This window comes from Paramisgurnus dabryanus, chromosome 23, assembly GCF_030506205.2.
Source record: "Paramisgurnus dabryanus chromosome 23, PD_genome_1.1, whole genome shotgun sequence".
Taxonomy (NCBI): domain Eukaryota; kingdom Metazoa; phylum Chordata; class Actinopteri; order Cypriniformes; family Cobitidae; genus Paramisgurnus; species Paramisgurnus dabryanus.
The window spans coordinates 28,747,862-28,775,268 of NC_133359.1; the positions used below are offsets into that span (position 1 = coordinate 28,747,862).

A 27,407-nucleotide genomic window follows, 5' to 3' on the forward strand; every position below is an offset into this window, starting at 1 on the left:
TGAAACTCATGTCACATTTGGATGCACTTATGGATAACCGATTGCTTACGACTGCTCGTAGTTCAACAATAATTTTCAAGTACTACTACAATGCTTTTGGGAAACAGCCCAAGAGTCTAAGATGATTAGTATGATCTTTTTAACGATCTACATACATTCTCAGAAAACGGATACAAATGTTGTACCTTTTTGTCACTGGAACAGTACCTTTAAAAATGATGCTAATATGTATTATTTAGGTACATATATGTATCTTTGAGATACCCATTTGCATCAACGTTTACCTTTTGAAAAGGTACAACCCCAGTGACAACTTTTGTACCTTCATGTACCTTTTTTCTGAGAGTGTAGATTTATTATGCTTTTAGGAAATGCTGATTTTTTTTTTACTTGTGAGTTATAATACTATAATAACCCATATATTTCATCATATGTGTTTCATTTAAATATGTTTATTTTACTATATTTACTGTAAAGCTGTTGTATTTCTTTTGTTTTGTGTATCCGGATTTGTTTTTACTTGATATTTTTGTATTTTTAAACGTGATTAAGTATAATATGTATTAGTTTAATTATTTGTGCCTACTAAGAATAACCAATATTCACAGCTGCTGTATATAGACATAGATGTAGACATATAGATATTAAAATGTAGGCATCCTGTGATGGCATCCTCTCATCTCATAAAAGAATGGTTTACGACGGCTCGGCCCATCATTAAACGTGGCACATCTGTTATCTGAGTTTAGTGAAGAGCAGCATTTGATCATCTCAGCTTGAAGCCCAGAGGAGCTCATTAAATCCTCAAACCCCAACCCCCAGCTTCCCATACTACACACATTCATACAGAGAGTAGGGAAACAGACTTCAGGAGAGTCTAATTAAAGAAGGCTGGATATTGACAAAGCCACACTTCTGTTCGAGACAAAACAGTGCACAAAAAAATTTGTGAAATCAAATTAAAGATTTAGTTTTTTTTTGTTTTGCTTATGAGTAAAAATCATTGGGACATTAAAAAAGCTAAACAATCTGCTCTGTGAATTTAACTGAATGGTGAGATTAACATAAGTCACATGCTTATTAAAGTTTTTGTAAATAACAGACAATCAATGTGTCGTCTTTTTGCATAAAAAACTGTAAATACTGGTTGCTGCAGAGTGGCTGAAACACTTTACCATCAGTATAAGAATGACATTATATAAAAACACCACGCTGACTTCATCATTATTCACTCCACGTTAACTCCAATCTACTGGAATGTCAGTGAGAGTGAAAACTACATAATGTTAAGATTTCCTAAAATTTATTGCTTTAGAATTCTGGTACCGGCTATATAGGTGGATATACTACAGCCACGAAAACCACAACAAGCCATCCAATAATTTGTACCGATCGCTAAACAAACAGTAGAACGGACAGATAGAGCAAATGAATGACAATCTTAATGAACTAATGTGTGTGAGCCTAGCCAAGTTTCCCACAAAAGGCTTCTGTGTGGAACTGGCCATTCAAACACAAGCAGCTCTTGCGCCATGCCAAGTGCTGAGAAATAATGGAGCCGTTTAAAGGCTCTGTGCCTGTTCACAGGCTCTCTGAGCTGGGAAACTGTTAGTGCAACCTTCACCACGGGCTTTTCATTGTTTTCTCATCTATCTTTTTTTCTCTGCCTTTCAAAATCAGGGCTCGCAAACAAGCGATGAACGGGATTGTTTGGTGTTCCGCTGGCTGAGGCCGGAGGTAAACACAGCGCGCCTCTGTGTTCCCCCGGCGGCGACGACCAGGCCATTTTGAGAAGGGGGAGCGAAAGAGTCAGAGATTGAGGCCCTCCGGAAGCTAATGGAGATGCTCACAGGGTTCCATTGTGCGAGCTGGCATTGTGTGTGGGGCTGAGATTCCCATGTAGCCTATGTCTGTTTAGAACGAACGAGCGAGGGTGATAAAGCTTTCGAATGAAGTGAGTAACAGTTCTCCGCTCCCACACATTTTCTTACTCAAGAGTGAAATTAATGCCCCGCAATATCCGGCAGTGCACACAAAGACACCTTAAAGGCCCATTAGAGACTTCAGGAAAAACGGATGGTTTAGGAAGAGAGGGTTCATGAATCTGGGGTTTGGGAGAGGCACTTGAGAGGCTGCCAACAAGCGCCTGAGATTGCTTCCTTGAAAATAAAACAAAAAACAAAACAGAAACAGCCAAATACATATAAAACATATAGGTCCTTGTGTTTTATAGGCATTTTTATAATTTCCCTTGTTTCTGCTGATCATCACTGTGCTAACACTTAATACCTAAGCTAATTGATGATTGGACATCACAGACCTGCCTCTGATCTATTTTACTAATTTATAAAAAAAAACAACTCAAAAAATAATCAAAATGGGCCATCATTAATATAAATGCTACATTTTGAATGAATTTTTATGGGAATATCACAGAGATATATGAAAAAGCCTCCAGCCATAAGACTATAATGGTGCACCTGTTCAAAATGATGGGAAATCCCATCAGTCAGTGCAGCCCATGGGAATGGATTTAGCATTTCGAATGCCGATATGTATCCAACGGCCAAAAGAGCAAGACACCGTCTCTACCAACTCTAATGACCAAATTCATTTACAACCCGCACAGGCCGTGGACGAGCTGGAATGGGGGAGGTGAAAAACACAGAAAGGAGTGATGAAGAGAGCAATGAGAAAGGAGTTGGATGGCGTTTTGGCAGCACATGCTTGTTCCCAGGAGGATTACTAAGGCCTGAAACACACATATACATTGGATTTTTCTCTATTACCTCTAACAGCCCTCAAGCTGTTTAAAATGTCTCTTCATTTATCCACATTTTTAGCATCCTGCTTTTCAGTTTTTAATCAGTCTCATTCCATTTCCTAGTATGTAAGGAATAACGTTCTTCATCTCAGGAAATGTGTTCAAAATGCATGGTTTCAATACCCACATTACACTCTAAACAAAAGCCTACCAAAATGACTGCATCTTTACCTCCATTCATTACTCCTACAATCACTCATATAATAGCCTATCTTCACAGATTAACAGACAATATCATAACCTGAATATAACCTCCTTATTCAAAAGCAATGTACCCTAATTCATCTTTACAGCTGGTTTAATGGAGATGAATGCTCTTGTTTCCCTGGTGATACTTTATTACATTGATCGTGACCTAACACATCTAACCCGAGGCTTCATTTCACCCCCACCACACCTGCCCGCCACAGCTAACCTTTGACCTTCAGCTGTGATTTAAAACAACATAGGGTGGGCCTCATATATGGATTTTATATCTTACTACCAATGCTCCATCACCTATTGTTAACATCAATCAAAGTTTAAAACAGCATGCAAAAATTTATTTCTTATTTTCAGCTAAAACTGTTAATTTTGATTTGTTGTAGTTGCATATTTTTAGATTTTTGAGGTTTGAATAATATGTATATATAACTCTATAAAAAATGTGAATACATGTTAAACACATACAGGTCCTTGAACATAGTGAATGAGGCTGAGGCTTCTGATCTCTGATAGAATGAAAGTAATAAAAGCTCATTCAATAAATAAGTCAAGCTGTAATATTAAAATAAAATAGTTTATCAGGATTCCTTAAAAATATTTACAATTTGAAAAGGTAAAAGTGCGGAATGATTCCAAAATGATCAAATACATTATTTTTGAAGAACAAAGGATCAAGGGTATGAATAGATTTTGTTGCCATTTTTTTCCGTTTTGCTCAATCACATATTTTATTTAATGGTTTGTTAAATTCGATTTCAGCAACCAATTCTCAGTCTTTCGGGTTTTCATTTTTACATTTCTTTTAGATTATTTACAACTTCAAGTAAAAAATTATTTTTAAATGAAAGTATTTTTCACCAGCAGCTTTAAGCAAAACAATGTGCAGATTTGCACGACGCGTGTCTGGTAACAGGTGAATGAATTACGACACATCAAAATAACAGACATCCTAATACAGCTCAATGATAAATGCAGCTGCTGATTTAATATATATTCCATTTTATCCAGACAAGTAAATACAAAGAAAGAAAGAAAGAAAGAAAGGATTCCACACAAGCAATGCAACAATCTGAAAGATCACCTCAGTATATTTAATGCTATTAATATTCTATTAATGGTAAATGTATTATAATAAAGTCATAGTTGTTAAAACAGATATCTGTGCAGCTCTCACCTTTGCTGTCAGACCTGAAGATTCACAAACAGATAAATGTTGATGTTTTCTGCGCTCTCTGCTCTGTTTCTTTCATGCGACGCGACGCGTTGGGATCGCGCAGGAGAATAGACGCGCATTCACAGCTCTCGGTTTGGTTAATCCGGTGCACGATCGCTCTGAAGAAAGCAAGCAAGACTACCTCATTGAGAGCACACGGACTGTGTTTACAATGCATCTGCTCCGCCTCGTGCCCCCTCCTGATGTATGCACCTGGTGCAGGATTTCAGAAACACAGACTACTGTAAATAATCCTATGGTTTTTCACATTCATCATATATGCACATTTTCCTCTGATTAAAATTAACTCGTTAACACAACGCCAATATCAGTTTAGCATTCACTTGATTGCTAAGATTCAGTTTGCGCTGATAAAATACTTACATCTGATTAAGTGTACAAAGACATTTAGTTGTGGATAAAGAACATGATGACATTACATGCAGAGAATTCACTTCTACTCGTGTTTCTCATAATGTGCCTTGATTCAAAGCAACTTTACAGTTTTTTTTAGTAGAAGAGTGCATAAAAGAAGTATTATTTGAGCAATTAAAATAAATGAATAAATAATACTAATACATTTCAGAGAATAAAGGCTTAATGTGTTTTCATTGCTATTTATACACCCAGTTGGCAAGCCGTAGGCTATATATATACGGCTTAGGGAGGGATGCAAAAGTCGTAGTTAGTGTAGCGTCCAGTTTTCTCTGAAATGTATTGTCAATGTTACAAAAAAAATCATAATAGGTGTATCAATTAACCAAGCTGTATAATAATAAAGGTTCTGTAAGGTCTACCAAATGTTTTTTTGATGTGCTAATGGTAGGTGCTGGGTTTTTTGTTATTAATTCTCTGTTTTCTGTAAATAAAGGTGGTGCTGGTAAGATAAAGACGCCATGAAACAAAAATATCGATTAGGTGTGTTCGAGATCATCCGGCGCTGCGCAGACCGATCGGCTAGGTTTGCCGCTTGCAGTCGAGGGAGGAACTGAAGACGGAACCGTCAAGCCGGACACCTGCTGCTTGCCGTAGTGACGTGTGCGCCGTGTTTCCTTGTTTTTAATCGCAAATTAAGTGAATTAGATGCTGAATTTGATAAAACAAACCTTTTAATAAAAAGTTGCAACCAGAAACATTTTATATAGAATATTTTAATTGCTGTTTTATATAGAATATTTTATACTGTATACCCGAAAATAACGGGAAACAAGCCTATATTATTAAAATACCAATAGAGTTTGTTATTGTCATTTTTATTTTATTACACGACACAATATAACATATTTAAGCATATTAAAGGGTTTTTTCCTGTTTTAACACATGAATTTATAATGTTTATTAGTGGAACTAAAGGTTGGATTAAACTTGAAACGCACGTGATCGTTGTCATCAGTGAGGCGACCAATCACGTTAAGCTGTTACGTCATCACAACTCCGTGCAGCCGCTTTGGAGAGGCTGCACCGGCTGAGCTAGCCGGCTACTCTCGAAACACTCTCGCGGTACTTAAAAACCATATGACACAGTCACGTACCTGCAGCGCCAGCTGAAGTCGGACAAGATTACTAACCGGAATGCACTGCTTCAAGTCAGCCACCGATCGGTCTGCGCAGCGCCGCATGAAGTCGAACACACCTATTGTCTTTTTTCCCCGTGGTAACGTAAGTAAAACCGGCAGGGCTGGACTTCAATTTGTCCATCGAGAACTGATTTGATTGTTTGAAGTTGGGTCGTTTTGCTAATTGCTGCAAACTTTTCCCGGACCCCGCCCACCACCTGCCATACCATATGACCAGAAGTAAAGAGAGAATAGGTGTGTTCGACTTCATGCCGCGCTGGGCAGACCGATTGGCGGCTTACTTGAAGCAGTGTATGCCAGTTAGTAATTTTGTCCAACTTGAGCTGGCGCTGAATGCACGTGACTGTGTCATATGGTTTTAAAGTACCGCAAGAGCGTTTCGAGAATAGCTAGCCAGGTTAGGTGGTGCAGCCTCTCCAGAGTGGCTGCACGGATTTGTGACGACGACACAGCTCTTCGTGATTGGTTGCCTCACTGATGACAATGATCATGTGCGTTTCAAGTTTAATCCAATCTTTAGTTCCACTAATAAACATTATAAATTCATGTTTTTATAACAGGAAAAAAACTGTTAATATGCATAAATATGTTATATTGTGTTGTGTAATAAAATAAAAAGAAGCAAAACACCAAACTATATTGGTATTTTAGTATTTTCAGTCATACAGTATAAGCAGCAATTAAAAAAAGGAAAAAATCAATTCTGGATGCAACTTTTTAATAATAGGTTTGTTTTTATCAAATTCACCATCTAATTCACTTCATTCGCAATTAAAAAAAAGGAAACATGGCGCACACGTCACTACGGCAAGCAGCAGGTGTCCGGCTTGACGGCTCCGTCTTCAGCTCCTCCCGCGATTGCAAGGGGCAAACCTCGCCGATCGGTCTGCGCAGCGCCGGATGATCTCGAACACACCTAATGTTTTTGAGGAGGGAAGGAGATTTGTGTTTTTGACTAAAGATTATGAGGGCACATGAACTTAAAAACAAATAATGACACTCACAGATAAGTCATTGGTAAAAAATACCAAAATATTCCAAAACAAATGGTGACTTTAAATAAGGGATAATGTACAGGCAGCCGGTTGTTATCGCAGAATTAAGCCCCGGACTGACAGGAAGCTGGGAGTCTTGTATCACACTGAAGAGCTTTATTTCGCAATAACAACCTGCTGCCTGTACATTATCCCACTTATTACATGGTTATTTATCTCATAAGTAAGGTAAGGTATTTTAATTGCTTATTTTTAACAAATGCAGACCTTCCAAAAGGAAAACCTGTTTACGTCCGGTTTTAAGATAAGACAAAATGTTCAAATGTCACAAACACACTATTTGTGTTAATCATTTGTATAAAATGATATATGTTATTAAAAAAAATATTTATATTTATTTTTAGTGTAATTTTAAACTTTATCTGTCAAAATGATTTGCAGCATCCGGGTTACCATGTTATTGGTTTTGTTATTAGTGGTTGTTATCTGGGAAAAACAAACCTGCAAATGTTGTGACTGGCCAATCAAAATCATGCAATCCAATGAGTCATGTAATAATTAAATATACATTTGTCAGTATATGTAAATATAAAAAATACTAACACATGGCTGTCTGACCGTTTTACTGTTTGTTCACAATGATTACGTGGCAATGTATGCGTGCGCATATTGGCAACGGAAGTATGGCAAGAATTAGCAGTGAAGCAACAAAGACAGAGAAAGTTCCTTGAAAAAATTAACTTGATCAACTTTTTCAACACAGCTACCAGATCCATGTACTATAGTGGAGTGGATATAAGATGTTAGCAGATGGCCAAATATAAAGTGGCTAGATACATATATACGTATATTAGTGCAACCAAACGCAACAACCAGACATTTTGATTCTGGGAAACCGATAAAATAAACTTTCTTAGTTGCGTACATGTTAGAACCACTGGGGAATAACACCACTTTCGTTGCCAAACTGCGTGCGCAGGCTATTTGATCACGTGGGCTGTAAAAGGGTCTATACAGTGTTAGATTTGATGAGACTAGTTCTTGTGCACTTCTGTATTGCTGTTTCTTGTGTTGCTCTAATTGCTTCTATTTTTACCTCATTTGTAAGTCACTTTGAACAAAGGGTCTGCTTAATGTATAAATGTAAATAGAAATACGACTAAATGTAAATATATATGACTAAATGTAAATATAGCACCACAATAGAGAAATACGAGGACATACCCCCCCATACCCCCCCCCCTAAAAAAAAACGAAACAGCACAACCGTCCCAATATTTGATTTTTTTAATATACACACAGGGAAGTAAACATACAAATTCTCGAAGTAAATGCAGAAAAGAAGGAACAACTTTACACTTGATAATACTAGACAACTGAAACACATGGGCTATTTATACACAGGTGAGATTGTGGTGGATCAATGAATTTCTATGGCAACAAACAAGGTGGGAGTGGTTTCAATCAATATCCATGGTAACAAACAAGTTGGATGGAGTAACACAGAAACAACAGGGAAACAAATTACACTAAAAACAGGAGAAACACAGACAGGACTTGTAACGAAATCAATTTATAAACTAATTTGATTCATTTAAGATCCAGAAATAAATCTCAATAAACTCTGATATGAACTCATAATCTTTATTAATCACACATAAAACAGAACAGAAGTAACACATCTGATGTTTAAATATTTTTACCCACTCCCAAAACATACATGTAACCAACACATTTATTTCACATAATTAAACAGTTATTAAAGAAACATATAAGATATTGTGTCAGCAGATTAACATTGAATTTTTTTTTTTTTGTATACATAAAATGATTCTGAAATAAGGTATAATGATATGTTTATAAATGCTCTCTATAGCTAAAGAAAACAAAATTAAAAAAAAAAAAAAACAAGAAGAAAGTGATAGACACAAATCGTTTTATTCATCATCTTTTCTAATGCAGATGAAGTTGAGTTGGTGAGATTCAGGAAGGCTGATCCAGCCATGATCTCCTCCAGACTGAACTGCTCCAGATTTCACTTCATGGTCACAGTCTTCCACAGCGGTTTCGTTCCCTGGAGTCCAATTCTGATAGCAAACCATCTCTCCATTCACCCAGAACCAAAGGCCAACAGCACAGGAGTGATGTAAGCCCATCCACACAGCATCAGTTGAGGCCTGATAAATCACGTCTGTCACCCAGCCCTGAATCTTCTCTGAATCAACTGAAACCAGATCCAAATGATTCTCTCTGCAGTATCTCAGAGCTTCAGACCAGCTCAGACTCTTCTGGATCAATATCAAACTATCTGAACACACAACAAACCAGAAACACAAACTACACATCAGATCATGACAAACATACAGGACAAACACTGTGTGATGAACTGAGATCATTTTAATATCATTTTCTGTCATGAAACACAAATTGAATTTTATTACTCACCTTCATGACATACAAAGGTCAGAGATTCGCAGCAACTTATGTCATTCCACTGGCCTTGCTTGCTCATAATAACCTCTGTACAATCTTCAATACCACCGTAATTATCAGGTTGACCAGACACCCAGTATCTGAATCCAGAGTCACGCTCATCTGACCACTCCCACGAGTCATTGAACAGACCAATCCAGACTTCAGATATCTGACTGTTATTAATGATGTTCTGAATCTGTTCACTCTCAGTCTGATTCCTCACACTGGGCAGATCAGTATGATGCTCTCTGCAGAAGATCTGAGCTTCTCTCCATGATTTATTAGAAGTTTCAATAATGTATTGATTACTGCTCTCTGTTTAAGAAAATAAAGATTGTTTAATGCTTTCCTTTGACTCTTACTACACTAACAGTATGAATGTGAAGCTTTAGAAACTCTTGACTTATTAAACTCTTGATTAGAGAATAAACTGATCTCAGTGTTTTTAGACACATGTGTGTAAATTGCTGTAGTTTACAGAAGTTTAAATGATATTTCGGTTTCTGTGATGTTTAATATTGTTGATCATGTTTTGTTTAGTAAAGGTTTGATGCAATTTTGGGAAGCTTCACTCACCATTGTAGCAGATAAATCTCATGTTCATATTACAATCCTGATGATGCCATGATCCATCACTCATGCAAGTACAATTATCTGGACCATTTGAGTCTCCATTATACCAGTTTGTATATTTTATAGGATTACCCAAAGACCACTTCCATTTATAAACACTGGACTTATTCAGTCCAATCCAGACACCATCAGTCATACTGTTATTTACACTCATGATCAGTTGTTTCATGTTGTTTATGTTGTTGACTGTGGCTAGATCTGTGTAGTTTTCTCTGCAGTATCTCTGCGCTTCAGTCCAGGTTTTTTTGTGTTTATATGGTGATAACGGCGCTGAATGCATTCAGATAACGAACAGAGAGCTATGAAAGAAAGAGTTTGAGTCAAATCTCATGAGATTATAAAACAAACATAGAAACAGAAACACATACTCACCAATGAGAAGAAGTCTGAAATACAGAGTTTGAGCCATTTCTGAAAAACAAACACATTGAAAACATCAAATGCTGATTTTATTCTGTTTGTTCACAATTCTAACACAATAAATTTATTCATTTATAATGGCTAAACTATTTTAATGTGTAGTAATCAAACATGAGAATATGATATTAAAGCTGTTAAATGTCACTGAAGCTAAAAGTTAACATCTCTTCAGTAAGTCTTCATCAGTTCTTTATAAAGTTTCTTAATAGTCATTTAACAATAATACAAAATTCATTTAAAACATATATCATAAATATTATTTTAATATGAATGAGAGAATAAAAGTTCTTACTTTTGAGTTTTTGTGTTTTTCTCCTGAATCTTTTGTTTCTCTGTCTGTGTGTTTATCAGTATGTCATTATATTATATCTGCTCTTCATTTGTGTAACATTTTCATATTTTAGTTCCTTGTTGGTGTATTTTCCACATACCTTACATTTCCATGTTTTTACTCCTTTGACAGAAACAAATCGCCAGTGTCTCCTTATTTGAATAATAACATGAGTGTCAACCAATGTCAGTTATACAGGTTTATACATCTAACACTGATTATACTCTATTCAATTATTAAAGTATAGTATTTATTGTTTAGTTTTACCTCATGTTTTATTGTCTGCACCTGTCGTCTGTTAATTATATCATCGACATTGTTATCATCTGGCTCCATTTGTATTTATACCCTTGCCTTAGTGCAGTGCTTGTCAGATCCTGTTTGCATACCGTTTGTTTGCCATTAGTGTTATGTTTGCTCTATGTTTTTCATAGTGTTATATGTTAAAGTTATATGTTTTGTAATCCGTCATCGTTACTCTACACAACATAACCATAACAGAAGATTGGGCTGAGTAAGTATTTAGTGGCGTCCTTGGTCAGTGTTTTTTGTTTTCTGTCTATAGTTTTAGTCGTGTTTAGTTTTAGGTTTCCCCCCTCACTGTCATGGACATCCCTGTGATACAACTATTGTGCCTGGAGAGGGGAGATCTCTTCCTCGAGAAACACCTTAGACTTTCTAAAGATGGTTCCATTCACCACCTTTCCAAACAGCTGCCTCTGTACTTTTTTGCTCGCTAGACTGAACACCACCACAGGAGCCCAGCTGTCCAGGAAGGCTTCTTGAGGGAGCTTCTCCGCATTCATGGAGTGGGTGCTGCTGTCCCGCGGATTTCCAGTCACCATTGACGACGACTCCAGCCCCACTCCTGAACCAGGGACCAGCCACCCATCACCCCACGCACAGAGCCTGACCCCACCGCAGACAGAGAGCCCGAGCCTTCAGGGACACGAGAGCCAGAGCATACTGCGACCGAGCCTAACATCACCCCAGAGCCCAAGCCTCTCGGAGCGTCTGACCAGGTGGGTAAACTGGCTACACTGTGTCAACGTGGGCTTTGAGGGAAACTCCACCCACACTCCTGTCTCTGAGGGTGAGCTTACACTGTACTCTGGACAATTGTTTGACTGTTTTGATGATGTTCTCAGCTGTTTGCAGCCTCGCTGGTCCCAACCAGCTGTCCTTCATCCTCGCTGGTCCTGCCTGAATGTTTTTCATCCCTGAAAGTCCCACCCAGCCTCCCTCAACCTCTATCATCGTCAGTCAGTAATTCAGCTAAGAATTACAGCTCACCCTCAGCATATAGGCAACACAGGGTCGGAAGAACTGGGCGTAATCATCTGCCAGCCGTCTCGGGGTAGATTCCCAAGTCTCCACCTCCATCCTCCAAGACCCTGACTATGTCTCGGCCCTCCGCCCCATCAGCTTCACCTTGGCTCCTGGCTCCCTCATCTGTACCGTGGCCCGTCTTCCCTCTAGTTCTGCCAGGCTCCCTTGTCCCTCCGGCTCCGCCTTGGTCAATTGTCTTTCCTACTCCTCCTCAGGACTCCACTCCTCTGGCTTCTACTCATCGCTCCATCCCACCAGCTCTGTTGGGCTCCTCCCTCCATCTCCGCCTCAGTCCTGGATCGCTCTGGCTTAATTGCGGGCTTCCAGATGCCCGCCTTCGATTGGAAAGATCATTGCAGGGGAGAGCCAGTGTGTAATATGTACACTAAGGCAATATTTGTTTTAAACAGGATAGTTGCGCTGTACGCCATATGCTGTCTGCATCAGATGCAGAAAAGCTTATCCATGCTTTTATGACCTCTAGAATAGACTATTGTAACTCGTTACTCGGGGGATGCAATGCAAATCAGGTAAACAAGCTACAGCTGGTTCAAAACGCCGCCGCAAGAGTGCTTACTCGATCTAAAAGGATGATCACATTAGTCCAATTCTGGCATCTTTACACTGGCTACCAGTTAAATATCGCATACAATTTTAAATATTACTAATCAGCTACAAAGCATTAAATGGCCGAGCGCCCTCGTATATTACAGAATTACTGTCAGAATACAATCCACCACGTAAACTGCGATCACAAAATTCTGGTTACTTAATTATCCCTAGAATATCAAAAGTGTCTAAAGGTGGTAGATCCTTTTCCTATTTGGCCCCTAAGCTCTGGAATGACTTACCAAAAAATGTTCGAGCATCAGACACAGTCGAGCAATTTAAATCTAAACTTAAGACATTCTTCTTTAACAAAGCATTCACATAGAATGTCCAATAAATGTACTTTTTCCCGCAGTAGTTATTTTGCAACATGATCTCACAAAGTTCCGTGGGATAGTCACGGAATTTTTTGCTCATTTTTCCGTGGCATTCTCACGGATCTCTGCATATTTCCGTGGCCCTGCCACGGACTTTCTTTTCCGTGGCATTCTCACGGATTGGTTACTCAACTGCTTTTTCCTATTTTCAAACCATTGTCGCTTCGGTTTAGGGTTAGATTTGGTGTTTGCGTTAGTATGTCACTTTAAGTATTGGTTTATACTATTTTTTCTGATGTATTCTTTTATATTTTCTAAACTTTAATCAATTGTCGCCTGGTGTTGGGGTTAGAGTTGGGTTTGGGTAGGGATGTCATTTTATGTAAATCTAACCCTAAACCGAAGCGACAATGGTAAGAAAATAGGACAAAACAGTTGAGTAACCAATCCGTGAGAATGCCACGGAAAAGAAAGTCCGTGGCAGGGCCACGGAAATATGAGGAGATCCGTGAGAATGCCACGGAAAAATGAGCAAAAAATTCCGTGACTGTGCCACGGAAATTCGTGAGATCAGGTTGTTATTTTGTCTAGAACAAAGCATTCACATACCTCATATGGGGAATTTACTCTTGCCGCAATAGTTAGCCTGTCTGGAACCGAGCTGAATTAAACCACTATAATGTATGACACTTGCATTACATGCGAACGGCCCCTACGCTAATAGAATTCTGTTTTTGTCTCCCTGTCTCGTCCTCGACCCTGAGGACATTGAGACAAACAGACTAGAGCTGAAGATCTTTGCCCGAACCCGACGGGACCGTCGGGACCCGACGGGCTCGGGCGGGTTCGGGCTTCATTTCTAACATTTTACACGGGCTCGGGGCGGGCTCGGGCTTCCGCTCCGGCTTTGTGAGGTAAATGAGCGGTCAAGTTCAAATCAGTAGCGCAGGATCGCGCTGAATTCATTTACAGTGGATTTAATGATTTTCCTCATCAAAAACATGTAGCCTAATCTTGGTGAGTAGGTTTTTCAATGTATAACTAAATATGAATCGAGTCTTACATAATTTAGACAGAGGATATAGACTAATGTTGGCAGTAATGGAGAGAAGTGCCGACGCAAATCCCGCAGAGCCTGCCTCTTAATTTCGTTATTGCCAAATACCCATCTTAATTCAGAATGTATTATCTTAATTTGATTCGTTAAGAAATAATAATTTTATTGGCATATTTATAGTGTATTGCATAAGCCTATTTAGAATGAGATGTTACAATGTTACAGATTACTTATTTCTTTGTTTCAACTTCCAAGTGGCGTGTAGATTATTAGTCATGAATAAATAATGTTAAAACCTGTGTAAATTTCTCATTCTTGACAAAAGCTGTGTGTGTGCGCACATTTAAATAATGTCGGGCTGTAAACGGGTTCTGGCTTTTAAAAAGCTGTCAATCTAAATGTACGTTCGGGTTCGGGCTGCATTCTGTCGGGCTCCGGACATTTCGGGCCTAACTTTTAAGGCCCGATTACAGCTCTAAAACAGACCCAGTTCCTGTTGCTGTGAAGGTTATCGCACCACTGATCTGTCCTTCAACGTGATGCCCAGCCGATGCGCGACCAACGACCACCGGCTGAACCAGTTTAATCCGCTTACCCGGTTCCTATCCCTACCGTGTCTATATATATATATATATTAATCTCTCCCTAGGGTTTTTTGTCCTTCTAGGAGTTTTTCCCACCGGGTTTTCTCCTAAGGGGGTTTTTTAGTCCCAGGGAGAGTCAGCCAACTTTGGCTTAACTTAGCACTTTACTGTATACGTGACATTATTAATACGCTCGCTTACACGGTTTATCCATAGCCGCTTTATTCTACTTCTTATACTATGTATTGATTTTCAGTGTTCTCCTCTACATCTACTCATGTAAAGCTGCTTTGCAACAATTGACAATTGTGAAAAGCGCTATATAAATAAAATTGAATTGAATTGAATTGAGGGTAGAGAGGCTTAAGTATGGCGGCCATCTTTAGGAGAATGATCCAAGCACAGACGGCATGTCAGGGAATATAAGAATATAGAGACTGGTGTCCTTGCTTAAAGAAGCTTGGGCTGAATTGGGATTGTCATGATTCTGCCATCTTGTCCTTTGTTTAAAGGAGCGGTGAATCAAATACTCAATTTCAACTTGATAATTTGTTATATAAGAGGTCATCATACTTAAATGAACATCCTGCAAGTTTCAGAACTAAAAACGTCCGTGCTACTGAAATATAACAGTTTTTGGCACCAAGCCAGTAAAACAAGCCAGTGTGGAATTCGGAAAAGTATGACGTCAAAGTAGAATTGAAGCACCTCCCCATAGCCAAACACAAGGACCACTTTTGTAGCCCCGCCCACAGCTTCGCGTGACACACGTGTGTCAACAATAAGTAAACATGTATTTAAAGATTGCCAAATGTAACCAAAATGACTTTTAAATACATTTTTTCAGAGAGACTTTTATTTTGACGCGGTGATCTGAAGTAACCATGGAAATGCATTTTCGGTTGTGGAATAACGGTCTATGGGAAGAACACAGACGCTGGATAACGGAGTCTCAACATTAGGAATGCGTGTATAAAGTTTGCTTTTGAAGAAGTTCCAGCTCGAGTGGGGAGTGTTTACTTTGTGTACACGGATTCATTTGTAAAGAAGTCGATGCTGGATTTGCAGAGAGACTGTGATTAAAAACACCACTAATATTGGATCTGACAAAATGACACAGCAGTACACAGTAAGTTTATTTAAGTTACTGCGTTTCACTATTGCTTTGTTAGAAGAGATCGCTTTATATGTCTGTTGTAACATCCGTGTCTAAACACGTATGTTTGACTGTTTTAATGTACTAAAAACATTAAACGATTAATAAAGATACACCACTTAACAACACGACTGTAATTTAACGGTAGAAATATACAGTGTTATTGATAAAGAAGGATTTATCAGCCGCAGTTTAGATTCTGATGCCCGTTTACTGTGTTGTATACGGTAATTTAGGTGAGTTGCATTTGAAAGGTCCAACACTCAACAAAGCTTTTTTTATCATATAACTGTGGTATGTTACATTACGTGTATCTAAGAGCAACCTCACAAGCACAATAGAAATATACAAAGTTATTGATAAGGAGTTATCAGTCGCAGTTTATAATCTGATGCGCGCTTACTGTGTTGTATACGGTAATTTAGTCACGTCGAGTTTAAATTTTTGTTTCTACTTTACTATACGTATTGTCATTTATGTGTATCATCTTTAGCACCCAGAATCTTTTGTGGCTCAAACATATATGTGTTCGGCTGCTATTTTTACACATTAATGTTTTTAAAACATTTGCCCACATGTAATGACGGGTAATGAAGCTGTCCAATCATAGCAGTGGGTGTTTACGTCCAGGTCTTCAGTGCGGCCCGCCCCTTCAAACGAAGCATTTCTCCAGACAGCCACTATTCCATGTTACAAAATAGCCTATTACTTATTGCTTTTGATGTTTTTGAATGTAAAAACCACGCGAAAATCATAAGTAGACATCAAACAACAGTATAAAACAATAAAATCGATAAATTCACCGCCCCTTTAATCTAGTCTTGTGGCAGGATCATGACAGACCTATGTTTTGTGTGGGATCACGTGGTCTCAGTATTGGTTTTACTAGACCACAAGTTCCCTGTGTCTTGTCACTTTTAACCCGCTCCCTTGTCATCCTCATTGTTTAACCCATGTCACCTGTTGTCCTTATTAGTTCTCCCCTATTTAAGGTCCTTGTGTTTGTTGTTCTGTGTTTGTTCTTTGTTGTTTCATGCCTGTGAATACTCTGTCAAAGTTAAGTCTAGTCATTTTCAGTGTTTTGCAGATTTAGTGTTCTGTCTGTTTATTGTGAAGCGTTTTCCAGTTTAGTGTCTTACGCCGGATTTCCACCAACTGCGGAGCGCCTGCAGATCGGCTCCGCTCCGGCTCTGCACTCCGCCGTCCGCCAATACCCACCAGATCCGTATTTGTTGCAGAGCAGCTGCGTGCTGAAGTGACGAGGACCCATGAGGTCTTGCAAATTCACATGATGATCGCGCGATATCTAGTTCTGTCTCCGCCCATTATGACGTTAAATTATAACGAGCTGGACCAGCCCAGATTATTTTTTTATTATTTTTTTTTTTTATTAACGAATATAAAGAGGAAAAATACATTCAGGGAAAGAAAAGCATCGTTAAATTACAGACAATTCGAGTAACAATACAAAAATATAAAAGATAAATAAATATCACAATCAGTAATTGGTTTGCATGAGGTTAAGCTATACCGTTGTAAATTCTATACATTGGTAAGAAAAAGTGCATAATTTAAGCCACATCTTTAAATAAATCATCATCATAACGTTTCAAAAAATAGCATAATTTTTTTTTTATAAGTCTTAGAGATGAGACAATGGGTCTTATTACAGGGAGGATTTAAGCCATTTTTGTTTGTGGATGAAGAATTTAGCATATAAAATAAAAAAGTTAACAGTAGTTTCAATAGAAGACATTTTGGGATATTACCAGCCCAGATCACAACACGAGATCTCGCAAATTCAGGTATGATCATGCTATAAAGTCATGGCTCTGCTCCGCCCTGCGGAGCTGTCTGGCATCCGTCAAAAATAGAAGCTCTGCGTATTTGTGCCGGAGGGCTGCAGATGGCCGGAGCTGTGATGGATTCGGAACGCAGTCAGTGGAAATACACACATAGGGCTCTATCTTACACCCGGCGCAATGCAGCGCAAAGCGTGACGCAAGTGTATTTTGCTAGTTTCGACCCGGCGCAATTATAATTTTCACGTTTAGCGCCACGTTGTTTAAATAGCAAATGCATTTGCGCCCATGTTTGCGCCCATGGGTGTTCTGATCTAAAAACAAGGTGTGTTCAGGCGCATTGTTGGCGTGTTGCTATTTTGAGGCAACTAAAATAGACTACGCCATTGACCAACAAAAACCTGGTCACTAGCAATATGTTTTTTGTTATTTAAAGAGCGCGTTAGAAATATGCGCTATATAAACGGGACGAAAACGCAGGTTTGCTTATCACATATGAATGCTCAGCAGCACAAAAACGCTATTCAAATATAAAAAGATTAAAGAATTAAAACGTAAAAGATTATTATTGAGTCTCTTGGAAATAAATGAGGACAAATTATGAGATGTTAGAAGGCGCAAAGAGCTGCTTCACCTGCAGCCTGGTAAGTAAATAAATGCTTAAACAAATGCATCTGTTTTTAAATGTTTTTTTAAAAATGCTACCTCACAGATTTATTGTATATAATACCTCTGTACCTGTGGATATGGTGAGATGAGAAACATTTTTAAGTAATGCTTAAAAAAACTCTTTGCTTAAAAAACCGCTGTCCAAGTGCTGAAACGTTCGGAGAGCCGTTTGTAATGCGCTTAGATCGTGAAAATAGGGCCCATAGATTTGAATGGAAACCGAATGACTCCGCGGCCGTTCCGCAGCGGATCCGCAGCCTTTCCGCAGTCAGTGGAAATTGGGTAAACCTGTGCTTGATAGTTGCATAACACTGCATTAACACGAGAACTATGATGCTAATAAGAAAAGCAACCTAAACTACAACATGATTATCTAAGTATAATTAATCCGATTTAAACAATTTGTGATTTAAAATTTGACCAGCCTTTGTATGGTAGCCTATATACAGTGTTTATTTCCACAGCGAGTTGACGTGGACCAGATGCACATTTTCATAATTCCTCCTGCTTTTGTAAGTAACTTATGTTTTAATATTTAAAGAATTTACTGGATAGCTGGCCAGAACAATGAACTTTGTAGAAATCGATGCATTTCAGAAAGTTGAGGCATAGGGAAGCAACAATAATGTACAGTATGTGGAAAATATTGTGGTTTTTGAACCATAAACCACGTAAACACATTGCTTTACAACAGATACACAAATACAGTAACATCCCTCTTAGCAACGTAATAAGGCAGTAGCAGTTTTAACATAAAGTGGCATGGCATCTTACGCACAGAAGCCACTGGCACGTGCCACTATGTTTAGTGGCACTTCCTGTTTCCATTGGCTCGTACCAGTGGCTCGTCGAGTGGCACTTCCGGTGTCCAGTGGCTCATGCCACTTTTTAGTGGCTCGTCGAGTGGCACTTCCGATGTTCAGTGGCTCATACCACTCCATTTGGTTGCTCGTACACTGACACATGTCAGTAAAACTTAGGTCTGTTTGATTGAGGCATGTGGCACTGATAGTCACCGATCGATCATTACAGATTCGAGCGTAACTTACGCGTTCTGCTGCTATGTTCATTTAATTGTGACACAATGATTTTGTGTGTCCTTTCTGACTCTGATGTTTCAGGTAACCGAATGCGTAAATTGAGTCGAGAGCTAAATATATCATCTTGACGCTCGTTCATAAAGGAATTGTATGATCACAATATTTAAAATGGAAATGCATAATATTTTGAGTGTTTTCATTTAATAAAGCACAGTATTTGTCTGAGCCATGGTCGTGTGAACATTGTGCCTTTTCTTAATATTTAATCAGTTTTTGTAAATCTTTTTTTTTTTTTTAAGTAGTATGCCTAATTTAAGTGAGTCTACTAGATACCCTTTAAATGAAAGACGAGATCGAAGAAAAAAACTGACTCCTTCTTAAAGCATACTGTCGGCAACATTTAGATCCAATGAAATGCATAAAATAAAGGAAAAAACTGTGTTTGATTTAATCATTTGTAAAGTGTTTTGCTAAGTGTTTTGTAAATCTGTTTTGCTTTGAAATAATCCAACAATTTATTTAAAATAATTACTATCTCATAAATGTTGTGAAATAATAATTTGTTCAAACCCTTATTTCTTATAGACAACAATCTATATAGACTATATAAAATGTAATTTTAAAGGCCACGTGACGTATCTGCACTGTCAACACCGTGTAAATATCAAGTTGTAAAAAATAAAATAAATATCAAGTTGTAAAATATGTAATAGGACATTGTTTTTAAACATAAACATGGTTAGACTGACACCTACTGTTTTGGCGTGCATGTGTGTAAATGCGGTACTTTGCAGAAAAAAAATATTATAATATTCTGCGAGATTCTTATAAATTACACTTTTTATTAAATACAACACATTGGCACTGGTTACAAATAAAAACATGCCACTCACAGACTACATTTTCACAAATAATACAATTAGAAAATTTATATTTAAAACTATTATACAATATACAATATAGCTCAGACAAATGTTGTGCTTTATTAAATATATAAAATATTTGCCTTCCCATTTTAAATATTTACATTTTTAATACTTAAATTGTGAATTATGATCATACGATCATCAAGATGTCCTATTTAGCTCTCGATGCATTTCACGCATTCGGTTACCTGAAACACCAGACAGTCAAAAAGGACACACAAAATCATTGTGTCACAACTGAATGAACATAGCAGCAGCACGCGTAAGTTACTCTCGGTTCTGTAATGATCGATCGGTGAATATCAGTGCCACATGCCTCGATCCAACAGACCTAAGTTTTACTGACATGTGTCAGTAGACAAGCCACAAACGGAATGGTATGACCCACTGGACATCGGAAGTGCCACTCGACGAGCCACCACTAAACAGTGACATGAGCCACTGGACACCGGAAGTGCCACTCGACGAGCCACTAAACGGAGTGGCATGAGCCACTGGACACCGGAAGTGCCACTCGACGAGCCACTGGTACGAGCCAATTGAAACCGGAAGTGCCACAAAACATAGTGGCACGTGCCACTGGCTTCTGTGCATAAGATGCCATGCCGCTTAATGTTAAAACCCCTTCTCTAATAAGAGCTATTTAATGAATAGAAATAAAAAGAAAAGAGGTTGTGTGTTTTGCCATGTTATTAGGCTATAGATTGCATAACAGTGGGCTTGAGGTCTATTGTGTTTGGTATGTGTTATGGTTCTGTTATGGTGTGGTGTGAAGTGGTAGCACAGAACCCAAATGCAGACAGCAGGTACTAACGAAAAGACTTTTATTATATAAAGAAAACAGAAAACAAAACCCACGAGGGGGCAAAACAACATAAACAGGATAATTAAATGAACACTAAACTGTAAAAGACACAAGACTACACTATAACACTAAACAGGATCACACTTAACAATAAACTTGACCAAACACTAAATATACAATAAACTAGACTCGACTCGACTCGACAGAATACTCACAGGAATGGAAACAAATGAACAAGCACAGAGTAACAAACACAAGGACCTTAAATAGAGGAGAACTAATAAGGACAACCGGTGACATGGGTTAAACAATGAGGATGACAAGGGAGCGGGGTAAAAGTGACAAGACACAGGGAACACGTGGTCTAGGAAAACCAATACTAAGACCACGTGATCCCACACAAAACATGGGTCTGTCATTATCCTGCCACAAGACTAGATTAAACAAAGGACAAGATGGCAGAATCAGTATGTGTACCAAAATTTACCAGACTTGGATCATTTGTCTATTTTTATGATTCTGACAGTGATTGTTACTGTATTATGCTGTAAGTCTTCACTGTGAATATTAGGTTATGTTTTAGTAGGCTCAATGGTGTACACATAACCATTCTGGATTTATAAGCAGCAATAAACTACATTTTAACATTTTAAAATGATTAGTCATACTTTTGTTATTTGATGAAAGTAACTCAAAAGTAAAACAAAAGTAATGTAACACATTACAGGTCAGAGACAGTAATATTGTTATGTAACTAAGAGATTAAACCTTCACAACTTCTTTTTTTTATAATTCAAATATTTATTGAGTTTTCTTATTTTATATAAAAAAACAGTGAGGATCAATGCAAATCTCTATAAACAGTTCAAATTACATTGTAGAAATGTATGTGCAAAAACTGTCCAATTGTTCCTTCATGGTTTCCTTCGTACAATATAGTCTTCCCAACATCTTTTCACATTCAGCATTTTCAGTCATTCTTTCTTTCCACATTCTAAGTGTTGGGGCATGAGAGTCCTTCCAGAGTCAAAATTAGTCGAGAACATGTTACCAAAGCAGTATTTAACACTCTTAAAGTATGTTTATTTAACATTGGCACTTCTCTTTTGTCTCCGAGTAAACACAGTCTAGGTGATTTGGGCAGATTACAGGATAACCAACCCTGCATGTAACTTAAAACATTGCTCCAAAAGACAGAAATCGCAGGACAATCCCAAAGAGCATGTATCAAAGTGCCTTTAGCTATTTGGCATTTCCAACAAAGATCGTTTCTGCCAATACCTATCTTAAAGCCTAGAAGGCGTATAATAATATCTGTTAAGAATTTTGTATTGAATAAACTTACCCCTAGCTTCTCTAATGTGCAACCCACTGTTTGACAGAATTGAATCCCATGTCTCATCATCCATTGTACATCCTAAATCTCTTTCCCATATTATTTTCAGACTTTTACTTGTATTGTTTTTAATCCAGGGCAAATATTATACCATTTTGATGCTTTGCACAATCGTGGGGGTAGTAGCAGAAAGGCCTCTATAGGCAGTGGTTAAATTGGCTTTTGTAGGGAGGGGGAGCCCTTATTTACGGTAAATAGTCATCATTCAAAATTACGCCGTAAAATTACTTAATGTGTTTTACACTAAAGGGGCTCTTTTTCCAGTATTTATGTGTAAGGTAAGGTTGAGTAGCTATTCAAACAAAGATAAATACTTTAAAATTCACTTACAAGTTTCAGCTTTAAAGCTGTGCCAGAGGTTGATCCAAACTTTAAAACCTGAACTTTAAATTATGCTAATCTATGAGTCTGACACCCTATATGCTTGTTGCACATGTTATTATGCACAATTGATCAAACTTTGAAAGAAGGTATAAGACTCAACCTCCTTGACTAATTCTAAGCATAAGATAACCCAAAAGATTAAATTAACAAGAAAAACGACTTACTGAATCAGCATCAATATGTCTTATAAATTAGCCATAGAGATAAGCTGGTCAGCAGTTAGTAAAACAATCACTATAGTTAGGTTGTAATTGATTTGTATCAAAATACATTATTTTATTAAACTATACAATAAGTTCAGTGTTATCTTTTAACATATTGTAATGAGATGAGTGATATGGCTATACATACTTTGATAATTTGTTTCTAGACTTCTATTAAGTTTTCTCGACGTGTGCACCACTCTTACCTCTCTATCTCTCATCTCTACAATGTCTAATGTCATCATGTGAGAATGCGCATTCTTGATGATCTGAGTGAGACGCGGGGCTGCGTACCAGTGATGCGCGGGTCAATGTATTAACAACCGGCACCCGCCCGCAACTTGGACCGCAAAAAAGACGTCTGTGATTTTGGCCGATTCGGACGGGATAAAAATTCTCATGCTATTCCTGAGAAAGGAGCGTCTGTTTCATGCGTTTTGGCGTTGCAACAGATCACGTGCTCTGGATATGCGTGTTTGCAGCCTAATGTTTGATATTTTGCTTTAAATGTAAAATTATTAGCCTACAGAACATGTAATTTATTAATTTCATTTTAACAAATCAAAATAACTTATACAAATCATATAAAGTAGCCTACGTGTTTTATATAACTGCTGCTTATAAAAAACCTAAAGAAATTAAGAAATAATGATTAATAACAATTTATTATCTTTATTAATTAACATTACCATTCCAGGGCTGGGTTTCCCGATAACGATTGAACTAAAGAGCGCTTTCTACGAGCTACTTAACGAACATTCGTTGTTCATTTACGTGCGTTTCCCAAAGATGCACGTATAACGATCGTTCGCAGCTGGGTTTTAAGTGCTACTTACGAGTCGCTATCCGTTTGTCAAGTGCTGAAATGTCACCAATAAAATGACTCAAATTTGTAGCAGAAGCTTGTTTAGACTAATGATCTTTTGTTATGATGGTGAAGGACGAACCCAAATGCAGACAGAGGTAACCAGGGGCGCAATGAACAGTTTCAATGGGGGTATGCAAGACAGAATTTTGGGCCCCTTCCTTTAGATGAATGTTTGATTTTTATACCATAATGTGTAGCTATATAAAATTACTCAGTTGAGTGCGTTTATTTAGTTTTACAGGTCGCATTTGCAACTAAAAATAAATGAATGAAGCAAAAAAAAAAGATTTATTCGAAAAACGAATACCATTTTAATCTGGAAAGGCAGAAAACATTCAATTGATTTTAAATAGGTCACTAAAAGAAGAATAATGAATGGAGAGGCATTTCTGAATTTATGGAAATCTATGGAAGCTAGTTTTAGAAGCTAAATGTGTACAATTATGTTTAGCCTATAATAGGCTAGTTCATTCTTCAGAGTTCATATTGATGATCTTATATAGTCCATTTAAAATTGTCTTACGAACTGACTGTATTCGTCAGAAAAACACAAAATAACTTAAATTCTCTTTATGTTGCTGTTCTCTGTATGTATGTGTGGTATTCCGTCCTCTGCTCATGACAATAAAGCGTGGCCGGCAAAATTAAAATTAATATTACCTTGAAATTTAAGAGTATGCGCTTCGCACGCGCACGCCATTTGCCTGTGACACAGAAATTGCAAAAAGCACAATCGTCTAAAGTTTTAAATATGACGTTGATTTTTAAAAGTCAAAAGCATGCCGCAATCAAATGTGCTGCTGATGGGCATGAAAATTTAATTTCTGTGCACTGAAGGCTGTTTTTTGAAAAGCGATTAAAGATAATACTGCATGTTTTGGCATTTCGTAGTATATTGCAGTAGTTTATATTTGTTACGTAATGAGATGCACGGTGTTTTTTAATGTTCTTTTTCTTTAATATTCACAACACTTATCAACAAAACATTGATTAAAATTAAGAGACAAATTATATTAAACGAAATTCATTTGAAGCAAATATTTGAAGCAAACAAAAGTTAATTTAAACTTAAAATGATGTCTTACAACCCCCTTTGTATCGTCATATTATGCCTTCAAACCATTGCAACGCCCAATGGCGTTTAATATTAGAGTCTTAATAATGGAATTAAATTAAAACAAAACATTAACAACATTACAACAATATTTAAACACAACAAAACTCAAACATAAATATAAAACAGACATTCTTTATTAGGATACATGTTAAAAACAATCTGATATAGCGTTTATAATAGCTGCACTTACTATTTTGGGCAAAACCTCCGTTGCAAACCTGAATAAAAATGAATCACTTTCACTTTGAAAATGATTCGCTGTCACATTAAAACCAGCTTTTAGTCATTTAAAATTTAACTCAATTATGGCTTAGACAATTCTCCCATTTCATGTTTATTTAGAAAATACAATTTTTAACTACGCCTATTAAGTTATTGTCCGTCTTTAAAATGCAATAGTTATCAGCAGTCGCTATGCTAATATTGTATTAACACAAATATTTTTTATTTTTCATGAAACATAGCCTACAGTTTGGGATCAGCATGAACGCTTTTTAGTGGCATGTGAGATCTTACCTTGAAATGTCAAACTGTAGGGCTGTCGACTATTTCTGGTAACTTTGCATAGCAAACCCACCAAACTGATCCCAAACCAAAATGTTGCCTACTCACCCATATCCATACCCGCACAATCAAATTAAAAACCACCAGACCCGCCAAATATGTAATTGCATCGTCATGCTTGCACGCTGTTTTTTTAAAAGTGTCTCACTTTTACTTAACACAACGTCATTCCCATAAGTTTTATATTAATTTACTTTACATTTTACTACAGTGTTATTATTTACGTGTACAATAAAAAAAAAAAAAAAAAAAAAGGAAAAGTGATGACGGTGGGGCCCTCTAGCGTACTTATGGGCCCATATGCCTGTCATACTCTGAACCCCCCCTAACGGCGCCCCTGGAGGTAACCCAACACGAACACTTTATTAAGCAGAAATCAAAGGCCCACGAGGGAGCAAAACAACATAAACCGGATAACTAATAAGACAGAATAAACACACAACTGGAAACAGGACTAGACTAAGACACTAAACTGGTTAACACTTTTCAATAAACTGACAGCACTTTTCTACAAAACACTGAATATCACTATACTTAACTGAGACAGAGTATACACAGGCATGAGACAACAATGCACAAGCACAGGACAATGAATACAAGAGGATTAAATAGGGTAACAAATCAAGAGGGGAACAGGTGATATAAATCAAACAATAATGAGGAGGATGACAAGGGAGCGGGGTAAAAGAGACAAGACACAGGGAACACGTGGTCCAGTAAACCAATACTAAGACCACGTGAACCCACACAAAACATGGGTCTGTCATGATTCTTCCACAAGACTAGATTAAATAAAGGAGAACCATGACATCTTTAGCCGATGTGCACTAACATTTTTAATATTATTATTCATAATTGTTCAGTGACTTGTTTTATGAAATGTTTTAATAATTTGTGCATAATGAAATATTATTTTCCGTATTTAGTTAGGTCCCACCGCGAAATGCCTTCTGCCTTGTATATTATATAATTATTATTATTATTTGTTTTTATTATCTATGTTTATTTATTATTATGGATTATTGCATTGTACTGTAAATATTTATTTGGTTTCTTTAATTAGATGCCATTTCCCTTCAAAATTTTTTTAGATGAATTATGGCAGCAATCGGTAGGAACCATTTATCAATTTGCTAGTACCAACTTTTACCAAAATACAAAAAAAAAACTTTTACCAACTTGTACCAAATACGTTTTTCTTTTTTATTAATTTATGTTTAGTCGTTTAAATTTGATTTCCCATTTGAATTTTTTTATATATTATATTATATATTTAATATAAAATAAAGAAAGAAGAACCCAATAAATAAATATAGCATACATTTAAAACATTACATTATCGTCATTGCAGGAGTGCAATTTGCTGGTTGTCCTGCAGGTGACCTTGTAACTCTGTTGTCTTACGATGCACTTATGAATTAACGATTACTCCAGAGCACTCGTAGATCTACGATGATTTTCAAGTGCTACTTAAGTTACAAAGCTTTTGGGAAACGGCCCGTAATTCTAAGATGATTCGTACGATCGTTTTTGCGATCTACTTAGCCTTACGATGCTTTTGGGAAACCCGGCCCAGAGTGAAACAAAATAAGGTTGAGTTCATACCTTATAACGTTACTGATATTACAGTGTTTGTCTTGACAGTGTATGATATTCAGCTCGTCTTGATTTAATTATTTTATTCCGCAAAATGGAAAAAAAACATCCATATCTGCTGAATGAATGGGACTCAAGACCTATACGACAGATTGCGTTGGCCAAAACACCAAAAGAACCGCGTTTTCAAAAGATATTGCGAGCAGACACAGACATTTGCATCCGGGCGGGATTACATTTATCAAAAGACCTCTGAGTTTGGCGAAAAACAGTAAGTAAATTGCTTTGGAATTTTTAAAGAGGTTGCAGAGAA

General features: G+C 37.4%; 1 protein-coding gene and 1 pseudogene across 1 annotated transcript in view; both read right to left on the reverse strand.

The window, feature by feature from the left end:
• slc1a2b (solute carrier family 1 member 2b) overlaps positions 1–4,388 on the reverse strand; it is a 48,317-nt gene extending 43,929 nt beyond the window's left edge. Inside the window, exon 1 of the mRNA XM_065297957.2 lies at positions 4,203–4,388. The gene's annotated coding sequence lies outside the window, so the exon portion shown is untranslated. The remainder of the gene's footprint in view (positions 1–4,202) is intronic.
• Positions 4,389–8,750: 4,362 nt separating this feature from the next.
• LOC135781650 (C-type mannose receptor 2-like) lies at positions 8,751–10,330 on the reverse strand (annotated as a pseudogene).
• Between the last annotated feature and the right edge of the window lie 17,077 nt (positions 10,331–27,407).